Raw genomic sequence first — 18,519 nt, 5'->3', positions numbered from 1 at the left:
CTGTAATACTGCATCAGGTTGCTACTAGTTTAGCGGAGTGTACAAAACAAGATGCCTCTGGTGTCCTATCGCCCCACTGTGAACTTCTAGTTAAAGATGATGCAGAACTGTGTAGTACAGACCTAAATATCTTAATAATAGCACTCAGCGAAGAATAAAACGGTGTTTTCGCATCCTGTGGAAGACTATGTCGTCAAACGGTCATATTGTATGTCCATTCTACGATCTGACACAAAAATCTATGACTATTTTATGCTTGTCAGTTTTGGCGAAGAATGTGTTAAAATCATGATGTAATCATAGCTATCGTATTAAGAGGTGACATAAGTATGGTTGATGTAGGAAAAAAAAGAATGATTATTTTAACGATAGCGCTTTATTTCACACAATGTATGTAAACAATGTATAATAAAAGAATAGTATTTCTTACAAAATTGATGTTTTCGTCATAAACGCTCTTACTGCAGCAGAAACAGGCTTCCAACACACAGTACACGAGGGAGGGGTAGGTGCACAGTTAACGCATGCAGCACTATGTCTATATGGAAGAAGTAGCCCTCTCATTTCTTCCTGGAAGCAACACTTACACAGGTGAGGAGTACTGAATGTTTTCACAGTTGCATACTGTTCTGATACTGCTTTCACCATATCAAAATTTGTCGGCCTTAAGAGCATTTGCTGGAAGTTTAATTGTAGCTGCATCCTATGCGGTAATTATTGTGTCTCTGTTCTGACAGATATTATTTACAAATTCTTTACCCTTCACAAGAGCCACAAACACGTGGAAAACAACACGCCATGCTCAACTCATGGACTGCGCATTGCTTGCTAACTTTTCAAGCCTCCACCACAGTCGAAACACACAGGTTGATATCCGTTACTGGTATTAACGAATCCAGCTTCTCTTAGTTCGTTATCACGTTGCTTTATAACTAACGACCAGCGACTGAAGGATGTCAGCCCCGCCTCGTATGTTCTATATTTAGGGTGAGCTAACCCATTGTCTCGCATATCAAGTGTTGAGCTGCACAGCGATGCTGAGTCAAGAGATAAATGCAGACGTGTTTCCATCCTGCACAGGGCCCTGACGTTGGGACCTACCATCGAGCGTCAATCAATAATCATAATATACAGTGGTTCTCTGCTGTCATGCAGAAGTCATGAAACACAACTAGCTCTTTATTCACATCAAGTGTCGAGTGCTATTGACAAGGGATTTCAAATCGATTCCGTAATTTTGGATTTCCGGAAGGCTTTTGACACTATACCACACAAGCGGCTTGTAGTGAAATGCGTGCTTATGGAATATCGTCTCAGTGATGTGACTGGATTTGTGATTTCCTGTCAGAGAGGTCACAGTTCGTAGTAATTGACGGAAAGTCATCGAGTAAAACAGTAGTGATTTCTGGTGTTCCCCAAGGTAGTTTTATAGCCCCTTTGCTGTTCCTTATCTGTATAAACGATTTGGGAGACAATCTGAGCAGGCTGGCCGGTGTGGCCGTGCGGTTCTAAGCGCTTCAGTTTGGAACCGCGTGACCGCTACGGTCGCAGGTTCGAATCCTGCCTCAGGCATGGATGTGTGTGATATCCTTAGGTTAGTTAGGTTTAAGTAGTTCTAAGTTCTAGGGGACTGATGACCTCAGAAGTTAAGTCCCATAGTGCTCAGACCCATTTGAACCAATCTGAGCAGCCGTCTTAGGATGTTTGCAGATGCCACTGTCGTTTATCGCCTAATAAAGTCATCAGAAGATCGAAACAAACTGCAAAATGATTTAGAAAAGATATCTGAATGGTGCGAAAATTGGCAGTTGACCCTAAATAACGAAATGTGTGAGGTCATCCAGATGAGTGCTAAAAGGATTTCGTTAAACTTTGGTTACACGATAAATCAGTCTAATCTAAAAGCCGTAAATTCAACTAATACCTAGGTATTACAATTACGAACAACCTAAATTGGAAGGAATACATAGAAAACGTTGTGGGGAAGGGTAACTAAAGACTGCGTTTTATTGGCAGGACACTTAGAAAATGTAACAGATCTACTAGGGCGACTGCCTACACTACGCTTGTCCGTCCGCTTTTAGAATACTGCTGCGTTGTGTGGGATCCTTACCAGATAGGACTGACGGAGTACATCGAAAACGTTCACAGAAGAGCAGCACGTTTTGTAATGTCGGGAAATATGGGAGAGAGTGTCACAGAAATAATACAGGATTTGGACTGGACACTATTAAAAGAAAGGCGTTTTTCGTTGCGACGGAATCTTCTCACGAAATTCCGATCACCAACTTTCTCCTCCGAATGCAAAAATATTTTGTTGACACCGACGTACATAGGGAGAAATGATCACCACGATATAATAAGGGAAATTAGAGCTCGCGCTATACGAGAATATAATAATAGAGAATTGTGAAGGTGGTTTAATGAACCCTCTGCCAGGCACTTAAATGTGATTTGTAGAGTATCCATGTCGATGTAGAACAGCCAATTTCGTAGTTGTAGAATGAGTTTACCACTACAGAACATATGACGATAAATTAGTTGATTTCTGGATGATTGCTAAATTATCATGATTTAAGAACATATCGAAGACAGTAGTTTTAAGTGAACGTTTGTTAATGGCAAGAACATGAGGAAACCCGACGCAACGCAGCAATATTCTAAAATAGGGTTGACGTAGGGTAGTGTAGACGACATGTTTTTAGTATAGATTTGTCCTCGAAAGAATTCCATGGGTTTTTTTGTGGAAAAGGCAACAAAGCACTTCCCGCAAATATTGTACCGTTATCCCACGTATCGTAATAAAATGATGGGTTTGTGTATCTATAGACTTAAGCAGATCCCTGTTAAAGACATTATGTCCTGATTCCTGTTACAGGTGGAAGAGGTACAAGGATTGGACAAAAATATGGAAACACGGCAATAAACACAGATTCTCGCTGAGTCTTCAGGATGCACTGTTGTACAACGCAGACGAAAACGTGTGTTGAGTGATTGTGATGGATGCCATTGAAGAGGATTGTGACGAAAGAAAAATAAGAGGACTTAAGTTGCAAAATTCACTGCAGAACTGAGTGTCGCACTCACGAGCCCTCTCAGCACTGAAACAATATAAAGCGGAGCTCCATAAGCAGGGAACTGGAGGGCCAGAGGCAATTCCAGAATCACTCATCAGTGACGGAAATGCTTTTAACAGCAAGATGTAGGAAAAAATCAGTAACATGTAGACTTTTGAGCAAAGTAATTACGTCATTTGGTTCGACTCGTCTCGTTTTACACTGTTTTCAACTTATTGCCTAGTTTTACGTCCTAAGAGTGAAACGTGGTGAGGTAGTACAGGCGTAGTATGGGGGTAGTATAGGCGGTCTCTTGGCCACTTCTAAATGTTTTGCAATATACTGTATTATCTCCTTCTACATTTTCGTGAAAGGATTGCAACGAGAAATTGCATATGTTTACCGACACGTTGTCTCCTCGCGTCACTTGCGAATTGAGCAGGGACGGTTGATAGTAGCAAGAATTCCGTCTTCTGAACAAAATAAATTTTTCGCCCCTTGGGGGTAATAAAAAATACGTTTAATCACAAGAAATAGCCCAGCTAGCGTGTCTCTTGGGGGTCACATAAAGTGTATTACGGGGATAACAATGGCTAGCCATCATTACTCGTTTAAGTATAGCACAGACGACCCAAAAATGGTAACTGTACATGTCTTACTACAGAGAAAATGTGTCATGGTGGTGGAATATTAATAACGTCTCATTTCTGGAAATATTCTCCACGATTACGAGATGAGTCATATAAAGAATTCTTACAGGACGTGAATTAAAACTGGTGTCTGTGATCCACGCAGCAAGCTGGGGAGTGCACGATGATACGAGACAGAGGAACTTTGTTCCAAACGGGCGTACAATGGTGGGATGGGGCGAGTGGTGTGGCAGTCACCGTAGACGTGTCCATATGTTTTCTGATTGGATAATATATACAGAAAGCAGGTCATACTGCAAGCAACTTGGAGGGAAGCAAATTCGCACATGCGCTCAGCTCGAATAACGTTCCGTAATTAAATGCAGTTTTGTTATATCGCGCTCTCCGAGTGTGATGCCTTCCTGTGGACGCCTGTGGCCTGCATGCAGAGTTGAAGACACTGATCCTCTGTTCTGGGCTTTCGGAGTGAGTGTTACTGTTTATACACTGGCCAAGCCTCGTGCATTCGTAGTGGCGGTAGCGCAGCGAACTGCTGGTGCCTGCGACAAGACCATCATTAAATTAGTAGCAGAAGTAGCAGACTTCGATGTCATTGGCGTACGGTGCGAGGCTACTCCGTACTTTTCGGTGCGCTAGTGGCCACTACACGATGTGATGGAGATGCTGTTATTACTCCTATAATATTCCAGCAACAGTGGTAGTTGTTTAAAGATTAAATATAGGTATCACCATGGCTGATAATGTTGTGTGGTGCCAGCACAAGTTACTTAAAATGCTATATTCGTGGCATTTGCACAGCGCTAAAGTGAATACCTCTACCACTAGAAGCCTATCTCCAGTGGTGGCAAACTGTTTAGTGTGTTACTTAGTGACGTGTTTTAAGGAACATACATGGATTTCCCACCATTCTTATAAGTACACAGTATTGTCATGGTGTTAGATCCTTCTTAGACGGCCTGTTAGTGACGTAATTGTTTTTAACCCACAAGCAATGCAAGGACGAGTTCCTTAAGTGAACTTAAGCTTGGTAGGTAGCAGAAACGTATGTGTAGCACTGTGCTAATTGTTAAAGATTAAGCTAGCGGGACATAAGCGAACTTTTTTTACATAATGTACTGTGGTGGGAATTGTTAAACATCCAAGCCCTGTATTAATATTTGCCTTTGTAATACTGGGGGGAAATCTACAGAATTTCAACGATTTTCCACAGAACTACTAATAGCGTCCTACGTCGGTATGCTTGTAGGATACGCACACGTAAAGTGTGTCTTCTGAAAAAATGGGACAAAATCGATAAAATTTTAACAGTTGGTTGCAAAATTGTAAATAGCAATAGAAGACAATATTTTTGCAGAAAATGCCGTTAGGTATAATACTCTGCCAAATATCACCTGCTGCAGCTGCTGCTGTTTCTGCTGTTGATCGATCATCGTACAGAACACGAATGCTAAGTCTGCCTCACGAATCTGGGATCTCGAAGAGTGGGGAGGGGCGAGGGGGGACGGAAGGTAACCAATAGGATCGCACTAGATAAGTGGTGGAGGGGACACTGCAGTTTTCGAATAAGAAATTATGGTAATTAAGGTTATACTAGCATAAACATAACTTTGGGGGCCATTTTTGTCTAAACTATTGTCATTAAGATGGCAGTTATCAAACATCTATGTAAACAAAATTAAGAGCACAAGTGGACTACTCGATATCCATCTTGAACACAAATTATTGTACTTAAGATGAGAGTTATGGGTCATTAATTATATCCTAAATAAAGAACGCCAAGAGGCAAGACTCTTTTTTTTTTTTTTGCATTATGGCCACTAAATTAGGTTAGGACAAGTGCTCAGTTTGTTTACATCAGGACAACAATGCCATCGTCGGGGTAGAGCCAGCATTTATTCACTGCTCATGACGCCTAAATGTCTCATACTGGACGCCAGTAATAGAAAATTTCGTCTTTTCTGTTTTAACAAACGAAAACTGTCAAAGAACATAGTTTCTAATTTTGCAATATATTTTAGTTATCATTTAAATTTTAACTTTGTGAGTTTCCTGACATTCAAAATGTCCCAAGAGATTAACATGATGTCTGCTGGATGCAAATAGTTTGCACAGATGTATGGTTCATTTGGCAATCTTACAATATATCACTAATGAAGCTTGTATCTCATGATACAGTGAACCATGAGCGACGCCCCTAACTATCTACTCGCCAACTAACAGAGGACGAAACACAATATTATCTGCACTGTTCCACTACAAATCAGCCTTTTTGTTATACAGTTGCCTTCATAAAGCCCTGGCAACAGCAGACATTGTTCAGATAACAGATATTTCCAGAGAGTGATAAAAATACAAAATCACTAATACGTGATACTGTACAAAATATTTTTAGTTTTTCGTCCTCATGACAGAAGAAACGTATCTTGGTGTCAACTCTTTGCGACACACAAAGTGTTGCGGAGCCATTCTAGTCCATGATAGCGCAACCATTAATCCCAATTCATGGAGACTGGTTGGAGCAGTATCCAAGGCTACTTTACTCAATCAGTGGCTTCGCAAATGTATTCCATGGGACTGAGGTTTGGTGACTTGTAAGTTGCTCTGTGGCCTGTGATGTGCGTTAAGTAGACGTATATGTGTAAGACAGCATGACCATAGCTAAGAAGGTGCTCTAGGTGATACAGCTGCTCAAAGGCTGTTGTGAATTTATGAACGATTTGCAGCACTGTTGCTCGTCTAACTGGTGTTACACCTACGGTGGTTGACGGTGACCACTGTCATCAACACGTTGTCTCCAATGGAAATTAACTACAACGACATAAGTTTTTCTCAACTCGAAATACGGTACACCATGGACTCTAAGGCATGTGAAAAATTATTGTTCATCCTATACCTCGGAAATGGGGTATCTTGTGCGTTGGGCCCCATGATGTGGTAGAAATGATATTGCTGATATCTGGGGTTTTCACCATCCTGCAGCCGCCTACCACACCCACAGCGAGTACCAGATCTGATGAAATCTCAGTCACGAGACATGTCGAACTGTTCTACTCACAGGTCTCTCTCTCAAACACAGCAGCTACCTCTGCTTCAATCGTTCATTAACGTTTGCACTTGTATACTGCCTGACAAATGAAGTGACGCGTCACGAATGGGAGGGAAAGAAGAAATGAAATTCAAAATGGTTCAAATGTCTCTGAGCACTATGCAACTTAACTTCTGAGGTCCTCAGTCGCCTAAGAATTAATTAAACCTAACTAACCTAACGACATCACACACATCCATGCCTGAGGCAGGATTCGAATCTGCGACCGTAGCGGTCGCTCGGTTCCAGACTTTAGCGCCTAGAACTGCACGGCCACTCCGGCCGGCGGAGAAATGAAGCGCCATGGATTGAGAGGGTACTTGATGTCATTTCAGTTATTACAAAATCGAGTCAAATTTACAAAGAACTTCAGAGTGTGAGCTCACTCATCAATATGACGTTGTCCCACCTCTGGGCGAGATGCATGCAGTGATTCGGTTGGGAAGCATGTCATAAATCTGCTGAGGCAAGCTGGCCCACAACTATTGTAACTGGAACTTGATAATCTGGATACTAGCTTTATTTATTCGCCAACTTAATCTATCTTGATTCCTTAATTTCTAAGAAAAAAAAAACAGAAAATCATGAATTTCAACTAATATTTTAATTTGTGAGATCTAGAATACTGTTTCTACTAAATTTTTATGCAAAAGGAATCTAAATATAAATTTTTAAGTTTCTAGCTCTTTTCTGTTGCGCCAATGATTTTTACAGAAAAACTTCCAAATACGAAAATGGTTAAAGTTATTGAACTGATGTTCAACACATATTGATTTAGTATTACTCCTGACATGCTAGAAACGTTTCAGGTTATTTACTTGATTTTTAAAGTATTGCGCAACATTTATGACGTCAGAGCTAGTTATAGCGGACTAGGCTGGCACACAATGGAAAGAGTGATGTGAATTTTATAAGGCGTGAGTATGCTGCTTCCCTACATCACCCTCTACTTAATTTTTTCAATGTAAATGAAAAAAATTAATTACAAAAAGGGAAGCAAGAGTACAGCTTAACTCCCTATGAAAATTAAAATTGAACTGTAAACATAATGAAATATTTAAAGAAAACTTATTACCTACTCCAATTACTTAAATTGCTGGGATGTTCACTGCCTCTTAAGCAACATTATCACTCAAAATTTAAGCAAAAATCAATGAAACACTTTGGCATACATATTGCCTTAGACAGACAAACACATAAAAATATGTAAAATTATGACAATCTTAAATCCATTAAATTGTCTGTAAATATTTTTACATACACAAATTCAATGAAAATAACACAGCTATTCATGATACATAAACAGATAATTATATCTTAGCAGTCTTTTCCAAACCTGAAAGAAAATTTCACAAATCATGACAATTTCATTTTTACACACGTGGTTGTAGCCGCTTTGGCTGGCGTTCTACACTTCCATTCACAAGGGTAGAGGAGGGGAAGTTGCTATGGTGTGCGTCCTTCACGTTCACTCTAAATTACATGGGGAAAGGGGAGGGGTCATTGTGAGTTGTGTCCAAGTCACTCCACGCTTTCACGCAGCTACCAGGCTGCCATTATCTGGTTTGTCCTGTAGAACAAACAAAAAGAGTGCCTCAGACTCTGTTCACTTAATATCTAAGGGTGGGTCACAATGAAATGGGGATATATACATTTTATCTTTCAATATGTTACTGGAACAAAGTTAACAGAACTTTTTCGATTTTACTCTCGCGGTTACTTAACTGTCATAAAATCGGTAAACAAATGACTCAAAACGCCGTTAGTCACAACCTAGAGAACATTTATGCTCAAGGCATACAATCATAAATCCTATTTAATCTCAATTTATTATTTCTGGGCCGGAACACTGAACCAATGCTCGGTTCATTCCTGACAAATCTGTATTTTATTTACTTAACTGACTCATCTCAATTACCTTATTCTTACAGATAGTATGAGTATACTTGATTAGCAGTTGTCTTCTCAGCCTCTTTGTACATGTGAGTAACTTGTGGTAATAGTACAGTTCTGAGTGTTCAAAACACACTACGTTTAGTTGACTACTATATCCACCTATTGGTCCTCTGCTGCTGTGTCAGTTCCACATCTGCAATTATGTACTTACTTCATCGAAGTGTATTTATGCTGAGCTATAAATAATGTTTCACGTTTGCCATTATGTTACTCAATTATGTTCCTAGTGTATGTACTTATTTAACACTCACTCTATTAACATTTAACGCATAGGGTAGCACATTTATTTCATATCTATAGTGAATTGCAGCTGATCAGTTTGCTCACGTCGCAATCCATTTCCACTTGATTGGATGCTGAAACCACAGGTAGTCTCTCTCGACCTACCACTAAAGTGCATTAAGTAATTATGGCCGAGCGTAATGCTAAATTCCTTAAACCTATAGGACACCATGAGCTGCTCTGTCTCATCTAACATAAGGGTACCTATGGTCGCATACAGCCGCCAACTCATAACCTCAATACGTATAGGTGTGTCCTGTCACACACTACATCAAATAACGGCCAGCTCCAACCTTATAAATATTTCAAGGACGTGTCCTTCACGTCTCAACCACAAACATTGCCATTCCTTGCTTCACAAGGTGAATTCATTCTTACAACTTATCTGCATATTTTTCATAACACTAAGCAATCTCTTTTAATATTAATTAGTTAGCTCTACAGCATACAATAGGTTTCACTGCCACTTCAGATCCTGCTTGTACTCGAATTTGTATATCTTTTTAAATTACTGTTGGTGGACTATTTCCAATAAAACAACAACTTTGTACTTATAATATTACCAGGTTTCTATACATACTTGTTACTCAAATACCTTTGTATCTTAATTACATCATACTTCTCTGTTGTTTATATCACTGTCAGGTTTGTCACATTAGGTATTTTCTTCACTAATTGGTGGATAGAATGGTTACAGAACTCATGTCTTGATAGCCATGGCGTAAAATTTTTGTATTGCAAAGAAGGAGTCGAAACTTTGGTGGATATGAAAGATGAAGATAGAGGGAGACCTGGAATGGGAAAGAAGATCTCACGCAGCTGGGGCTGCACAGCTGCCACACTGTGCAGAGGTTACAGAACAACCTCCTCCCTACAGAATTGATTAGCTTAATGCTGGCTTGATAGTCATACCGGAAGATTTTAGTATTTGAGAGTAAGAGCCGAAATTTTGGTGGATAGGAAAGATAAAGAATGAGTGAGACCTGAAAAGGAAAGAAAATCTCACACAGCTGGGACTGCACAGCTGCCACACTGTGTAGAGGTTACAGAACAACCTCCTCCCTACAGAATTCATTAGCTTACTTTTACTAAGATTAACACCTTCGTCCCAATATCTCCTATTTTTCAGAACTCGTATAGGCAGCTCCCAAGTTTCATCATTAGTTACTACATGTTTATCAATAAAAGTACCGTAATTACTCCGGCTATCGGCAAGACAAATTTTAACTGGCTTCTTTCAAAGTCAACAACACTCTGATATTTCGACAAGAAATCTATGCCAATTAAAACCTCAATACTGAAATTGTTTACAATTAAGCATGGATGATCAATTAAATTACCATTAATATCAAAGGGCGGTAAAGCTTCTTGCTTTACCGTTTTTGACACCTTGCCAGTAGCACCAATTATTCTTAGTCCTGATACCCTCATTACTGTAAGCTTGTCTTTACCAGGTAATGCATCAAAGAAGGACTGAGATATCGCACTCACCTCACTTCCACTGTCTAAGAGACAACGTACATTGATACCCAACTTATTCACTATTATTATAGGGTGGCTTATTCTAGGTTGTACAGGTGGTTCCTCAAACTCATCCAATAGTTCCTTTTGGATTTTTCTCCAACTAAAGTGATCGACATCTGTCTTCATTACATTTAGGTCAAAGTGTGTAGGGGTTTCCTGAACTACATTTTCAGCTGCCTTTTCCATTCGGTCTATTAATTTCAAATCGAAACACCGCACGACTTCATTACATTTAGTTTGCTGAACATGATCCAAATTACTGTATTCTGAGCGATTCTTCGCCTCCAGACCGGGCATAACACTAGTTACAGCTAAATCACTTTCACTATAATCGTCGGGTTCCTTCTCCAGTGACAACTGGTCACAGCTACTGGGTTCATCGACCCACAACAGGCTATCCTCTTCATTCTCACTTACCTCCTGTCCTAAATCTATTAGTACAGTATCAACATCCTGCACAGGCACTTTAGATAAGAGCACATCATCCTCATCGTAAATATAAGCATGAATTTCTTCTGCTTCTTCACCTGACAATTCAGTATTTTGTAGCTTTTCCCTACCATTACACTGCTACGCCTTCTCTTTCTCTTCCCACTTAGAAAGCTTCTCTAACACGGTATCTATCAAATACTGGGAGTGGTTTAATGTTTCTGCAGTATCATTGCATGCTACCGACCCATCATCCGAATCCTCAGTTTGAGTATTCTGATCTGTCATACTAATTACTGTAATTACTGGCTTAGGAAAAGTAACCGCCTGGTGAGCGCCAGTATCCTCATAGACGGGAACTAGATTTCCAGCCTCTGCCTACTACTGTTACCTTTATTTGCATTATAGTTAACCGGCACAGCATTGCTTTCAACACTGTTGTTTACTTGCACATTTTTGTTAGGAACAAAATTACTATCATTTGGATGCCACTGTTGGTTCTGGTAATTATTTCTCCAATGGCGAACACCTACTGTTCTGATGTTTACATTGCCATTCTGCTCGTTCTTAAAATTACTACTAGGATGGCGAACACCTACTGTTCTGATGTTTACATTGCCATTCTGCTCGTTCTTAAAATTACTACTAGTGTTATTAGCATTTCTGTTATTACGTGTTTGCTCCTCATTGGCAGCCACACGCTCTACACGTTCCAAATATTCAATGAAACGATCCAGATTGTCTCTAGGGGCAGATATCATTCTAGTTTGCCAATACCATGGCAGTTTGGCTTCAAGACCTAGTATTATCATTTCAGGTTTTAGCTTTTCGGCCAAATGTGACAAACGTGAGATCCATGTCCTGGCAAACTCTTCACTAGATTCCTTGCCTACATTGAAGCGTTTTCCACTCCAAAATTCTCTCAACATTTCATTTTGCTTATTGCTAGACCAATACTCATTAATGTAAGCTGTTTTAAATTCCGCTAATGTTTCACACTTCAACATAACATCAGCTGACAAATGCATGGCGTCACCCGCTAAATGGCTTCTAATAAATGAGATTTTCTCTCGTTCAGACCAAGTTGGTGGAATCACATCTTCAAAATCGTTCCCCAAATCTAGCGGGTGGATATTTTTATCTGGATCGAACCGCAAGCACTGCCGACACCCGATAAAAGCGGCGTTTGCAGCTACAACTTGTTGTATACTACCATTACCAGAAGTTACCGAAGCTACTTTACTCTCAATGTTAGCAATGTTAGTACTAATATTTTCTACTCTCATTTCAACATTATCTACTCTTTGCACAATATGAGTAGTATCAGTTTTGATTGCGTCTACTTCTGCTTGACATATATTTACTTTTATACACTCCTGGAAATTGAAATAAGAACACCGTGAATTCATTGTCCCAGGAAGGGGAAACTTTATTGACACATTCCTGGGGTCAGATACATCACATGATCACACTGACAGAACCACAGGCACATAGACACAGGCAACAGGCACTAGTACAGTGTATATCCACCTTTCGCAGCAATGCAGGCTGCTATTCTCCCATGGAGACGATCGTAGAGATGCTGGATGTAGTCCTGTGGAACGGCTTGCCATGCCATTTCCACCTGGCGCCTCAGTTGGACCAGCGTTCGTGCCGGACGTGCAGACCGCGTGAGACGACGCTTCATCCAGTCCCAAACATGCTCAATGGGGGACAGATCCGGAGATCTTGCTGGCCAGGGTAGTTGACTTACACCTTCTAGAGCACGTTGGGTGGCACGGGATACATGCGGACGTGCATTGCCCTGTTGGAACAGCAAGTTCCCTTGCCGGTCTAGGAATGGTAGAACGATGGGTTCGATGACGGTTTGGATGTACCGTGCACTATTCAGTGTCCCCTCGACGATCACCAGTGGTGTACGGCCAGTGTAGGAGATCGTTCCCCACACCATGATGCCGGGTGTTGGCCCTGTGTGCCTCGGTCGTATGCAGTCCTGATTGTGGCGCTCACCTGCACGGCGCCAAACACGCATACGACCATCATTGGCACCAAGGCAGAAGCGACTGTCATCGCTGAAGACGATACGTCTCCATTCGTCCCTCCATTCACGCCTGTCGCGACACCACTGGAGGCGGGCTGCACGATGTTGGGGCGTGAGCAGAAGACGGCCTAACGGTGTGCGGGACCGTAGCCCAGCTTCATGGAGACGGTTGCGAATGGTCCTCGCCGATACCCCACGAGCAACAGTGTCCCTAATTTGCTGGGAAGTGGCGGTGCGGTCCCCTACGGCACTGCGTAGGATCCTACGGTCTTGGCGTGCATCCGTGCGTCGCTGCGGTCCAGTCCCAGGTCGACGGGCACGTGCACCTTCCGCCGACCACTGGCGACAACATCGATGTACTGTGGAGACCTCACGCCCCACGTGTTGAGCAATTCTCAAAGTCCGTCAACTGCACATACGGTTCACGTCCACGCTGTCGTGGCATGCCACCAGTATTAAAGACTGCGATGGAGCTCCGTATGCCACGGCAAACTGGCTGACACTGACGGCGGCGGTGCACAAATGCTGCGCAGCTAGCGCCATTCGACGGCCAACACCGCGGTTCCTGGTGTGTCCGCTATGCCGTGCGTGTGATCATTGCTTGTACAGCCCTCTCGCAGTGTCCGGAGCAAGTATGGTGGGTCTGACACACCGGTGTCAATGTGTTCTTTTTTCCATTTCCAGGAGTGTATTAACATCATTAAACCTATCTGAGCACAGTTCATATTCCGCCTCGATTTTTTCTGTTAACTTGTGCTCCAGCTTCGCATCTTCCATTTGGAAGTCTTTGCGAACCTCAGCAACTTCGGATTTTACTGTTTTATATATCTCAGATAAATGTGGAGCAACCTTTTTCTTAATATCCTCATGGTTGCAATCAATTTTATAATTTAAACTGTCCAGATCCTCTTTCAACTTACTGCAGCCAGTCTTGAAGGAAGTTTCTAATTCAGCTTTATTGGATTCTAATTTATTGTCCATTGCCTCAAACCGTTTATTAAAATATGTTTGGCTGGCCACAATCCTGTTATTTACCTCAATTATATCAGATTTTAACTCAGCTGTCATTTTAGCATTACTGGCTGACATTTTTGCATTACTGGCAGCTATTGCTTGTAATATAACACTTAAATCAATAGCCCCAGTATCTTTGGGTTGCTCACTAGCTGGCTTTTTATCACACTCAGGTGACGAAAAACTAGCTCCAACACCAGAATCATCAAAACTAAATGAAACTTCTGATTGATCAGTCATATCTAACTTCTCCTTTTTAAACTCTAACATCTCTGATGACTGTTTCATTTTTAATTCATCAGAGAAACTATCATCCAATAACTTAACACTTTCTGATTTCTGCTTTACTACAGGGGTCTCTACTATTGAATCGTTGCCCTTTTTCACACTACTGTCATGAGACACTAGTTCCGATTTCACTTTAACATTACTATTTTCATGCATATTTACACTTGAACCGTTGTCTGGATTTACAGTTCCTTCAACAGACATAGGTCCTGATTTAGGTTTAACTTCTGTTTCTTTTTGCGGTTCCATCGCCGACAGACTTTTAGTGCAGGTTAGTAAAAGTTTTAACAGATTTTCACTTAACTTAGTTCCTTCTGCACGACGTATGGCGTTGCCGGCGCGGCGTACCAGGATTACTGATGTGACGCGGCGCGTTGAACTGCAGACGGCACCTCGACAACTGCTGTATTGTGGGCATAGCCCGCAACAGCAGACGCGGCTCCGGTCGCTCCGACGGATGACTGCGGTGCGGCGAGACTGACTTCTCGCGATGCCAGCAGTACAGCTAGACTCAGCGCCAGCTCCATCAATCCAGATGCGTTGTTAATCCAATTGCGTCGTCCACATACACACGTAACACTGTCTATCACTGTTCCATTGCTCAGTTGCGTGTCGCATTTCACTTCCGAATCCGAATATTTAAAAATCACTTTCTCTTTTACTCAGTTTGTTTACCGGCCGATTAGCAACATATGTGGCACGGCGGGTAGAATAATAGAATAAATGTTTTGTATTTATGCTGTTTGCCATTCTCAACACTGGCTCTATAACTACAATATTGGCAACCAGAAAGTGATTAGCAAAACGTGAAGCCTGTAATAAGAATTCCTAGTGCCCACTTCATCTGAGAAATACATTTATAGCTACAACTTATAGCTCTGAGGAATCAGGAGATTCTCTGGGATTCATAATCAAAAACCATTCTCTCTAAAATGTTCACTATATTCTGAAAGTCACAGACCAAAAAGGATCCACACAATCCAACTACCAGAGCAGTTCAGAGTGTAATGCGCTGATGCCACTATAACTGTTCAAATTAAATGTTTAAGTGAATGCTCGCCATAATTTGATGATAATGTTCATCAAACGCCACACTAAATAATGGTAGAATGTCTGTTCTGCGGCGGCACGTGAAAATACGAGATACGCAAACTGAAGATTAATGATCATCCCAGAATTAATACTTCACTCGAAAACGATTTCATGGTTACATGTATCCCAAATAACTCATTACTGCATCCGAGGCCGTTTATATCAACGATACCGACGCGACGCGACTCCCGGCACAGGTGGTGCGCTAACCAGTGTCTGGAGAGAACTGGGGCCTTCCTCCTTTCTCGCGCAGCATTCTTACATATAAAGCCGCGGTGCGGACGGCTAAGGGAATGCCTGATCAAATCTGCTCTCCCGACTAGCCGCTGGGCTAGTAATGCACCACTTTAAGTTATCGAATAAATCATTGCTTCCTTTGCTGATGACCGATGAAGTTTTCAATTTAATTGTGCAATCAGCACACAAGTAAGTAAACATAATAAAAGTCTGACGTGGCTAAGTCAAATATTTTGGGCGAGAGAATTAATTTAATTACACTACACGCAGTAGACGAGCTCTGAACTTGCTCTATGGAGATACGCTATAGCTATAGTTTTATAGATATTCTGTTGAAACTTCTCACATTTTTATGATTATAGCGGATCTCCCTTCTACTTAAATTTAAACATCCTAGCTTTATTTATTCGCCTACTTAATCTATTTTGATTCCTTAATTTCTAAGACAAAAAAACAGAAAATCATGAATTTCAACTAAAATTTTAATTTGTGAGATCCAGAATACTGTTTCTACTAAATTATTATGCAAAAGGAATCTAAATATAAATTTTTAAGTTTCTAGCTCTTTTCTGTTGCGCCAATGATTTTTACAGAAAAACGTCCAAGTACGAAAATGGTTGAAGTTATTGAACTGATATTCAACACATATTGATTTAGTATTACTCCCGACATGCTAGAAACGTTACAGGTTATTTACTTGATTTTTAAAGTATTGCGCAACGTTTATGACGTCAGAACTAGCTACAGCGGACTAGGCTGGCACACAATGGAAAGACTGATGTGAATTTTATAAGGCGTGAGTATGCTGCTTCCCTACACTGCGACCGTAGCCGCAGCACGGTTCCAGACTGAAGCGCCTAGAACCGCTCGGCCACAACGGCCGGCCGTCACAGGAGTGCGTCAGCATCATGGAGACTGTTCATAGTGACACATTCCATGTGTGAAAGACCGTTGTCTTGTCAAAATGGCACCATGATACCGTCGCATGAGTGATAACAGATGAGGACACAGGATACCCTTGAGATACTTTTGCGCTGTCAGAGTTCTCTCAAGCACTGCCAGCCATGACCTGAAGTCACACCAGATGGCTCTTGACTCCACCGCGACGCCACGAGTAACACTGCTGTGCCTCTCCAAAACATTGGAAGAGTGAGACCTCTCACCAGAACGCCACCATACACGCCGACAATGGTCATTGGGGTAGTGCAGCATCCCGATTCTTCCCTGTACACAATGCAACGCAACTTATCAGCAGTCTCTACTTGCTGGTCACGGCACCATTCCAGACGCATTCATTTGTGTAGTAGGCATGGGACTCCCTAGCCCAGTTTCTACTAGTCTCCGATCAATAGTGCAGATGACAAAGATGTTTAAGGGAGTGCAGACGGCAAAGATGTCCATTACTTGTTCTCGGTTGGCAGGAACAGATGTGCTCGGGTAACGATGTGCTTGGTGGACGCAATTTGACGATCCTCCCTTTCGGATCCAGATGTGGTCGACCAGAACCTTGAGGACAAATATGCCTGTCCTGATGTTCCCATTCAGTCCAACACTGGGCCACTGTCACATCAGAATGATGCACGATTCAACAAGCCAGATAAACGGAGAACCACATTTAAGCCCCTATCAAAACTTTTCAGGTGTGTCGTTAGCAGCGATCACTCAATATCTGACGCTGTTGATGCCCCTTGTATCCCCTACCAGGCGTGGTAATAACACAAAACGCAAACAGTACTAACACACACTAGTGGCCGTTCTACTGTCACAGAGAATTGCAACTCCAGTCATTTATGCACCCGATTCTGGTGTCTGTATGTACGTAAATATCCGACCACGTCTTCTGAGTGCTTCACTGTTTTGGATCTACTGTCACAGAGAATTGCAACTCCAGTCATTTACCCACCCGATACTGGTGTGTGCATGTACGTAAATGCCCGACCACGTCTTCTGAGTGCTTCACTTTTTTGCCAGGCAGTGTATTTCATCGATGTAACGGGATACTCAAAAGCATACTATTTCATTGGTAGTCTCCCAAACATTATTCTTTCACAGAATCCACAATTTCTTGAACACCTTCTCCCTTTGATATTGATCGTTTTAAAACGCACTCTTCTGATTTAAAAGACGTGGCCTTACCTCGCGTAAGTTGTGTAACTGAATAGTGGTATGCGAAGTCTACTTACGTACCGTAGTGATATCTGTCTAAATGAACAAAGAAATAGACAAAAAATTGTGCACGTGTACAAACAATGGCAGAATGAAAGATTTTATGTCTGGTGTCGTCTATCCGCCACAGTGAAAGCTGTTGAACTGTTATGAAAAAGGTGACGTGATGGCAGTAACTGAAAAATCCCTTAACTTTTCTGAACTGCATGCCTGGTGGTGATATATAACACAAGTGGGGTATTTCCTCACATTTTCTAGCTAAAATGAGCAGAATAGCCTTGGGATTGGGTACACATTTTCAAGGTTTCACTGCATGTGGAAAGCTGGCTTTAATGGTGGTAGTATTCCATTTTATGGCCACTGTTCGGAATTTAAATGGATCAGATACTTTTATCTTTATAGGATTCCAATTTGATTGAATAAAATTTTAAAAACATGTACTTTTAATTGAATCGAGAAATTAAAATTTCTTGAGTAGCTCATTAAGAGAAATAAAAACCATGAAGCACAATAATAGTATTGTTCCCTGCTTAGATAACGTGTGAAATTGATCAAACATTACACGACAAAGCTATAATTGTACAAACTGAGCATCAAATACAGACCTAAGTTAATATAGCTTGATTTTGACATTCAAGATAATTTTACAGTTCTAGTACTGAGGTGATCCTGAACTTCAAGCAACTTTTTGCTTTTGGA

The 18,519-nt window shown here is 41.4% G+C and overlaps 1 pseudogene; it reads right to left on the bottom strand.

Moving 5' to 3' along the window:
* Nucleotides 1–426: 426 nt before the first annotated feature.
* Nucleotides 427–5,136, bottom strand: LOC126249421 (uncharacterized; annotated as a pseudogene).
* Nucleotides 5,137–18,519: the final 13,383 nt, after the last annotated feature.

The sequence above is a fragment of the Schistocerca nitens genome, chromosome 3 (genome assembly GCF_023898315.1).
Source record: "Schistocerca nitens isolate TAMUIC-IGC-003100 chromosome 3, iqSchNite1.1, whole genome shotgun sequence".
NCBI classification, from domain to species: Eukaryota; Metazoa; Arthropoda; class Insecta; order Orthoptera; family Acrididae; genus Schistocerca; species Schistocerca nitens.
This window is presented reverse-complemented; position numbering and strand designations above follow the sequence as displayed.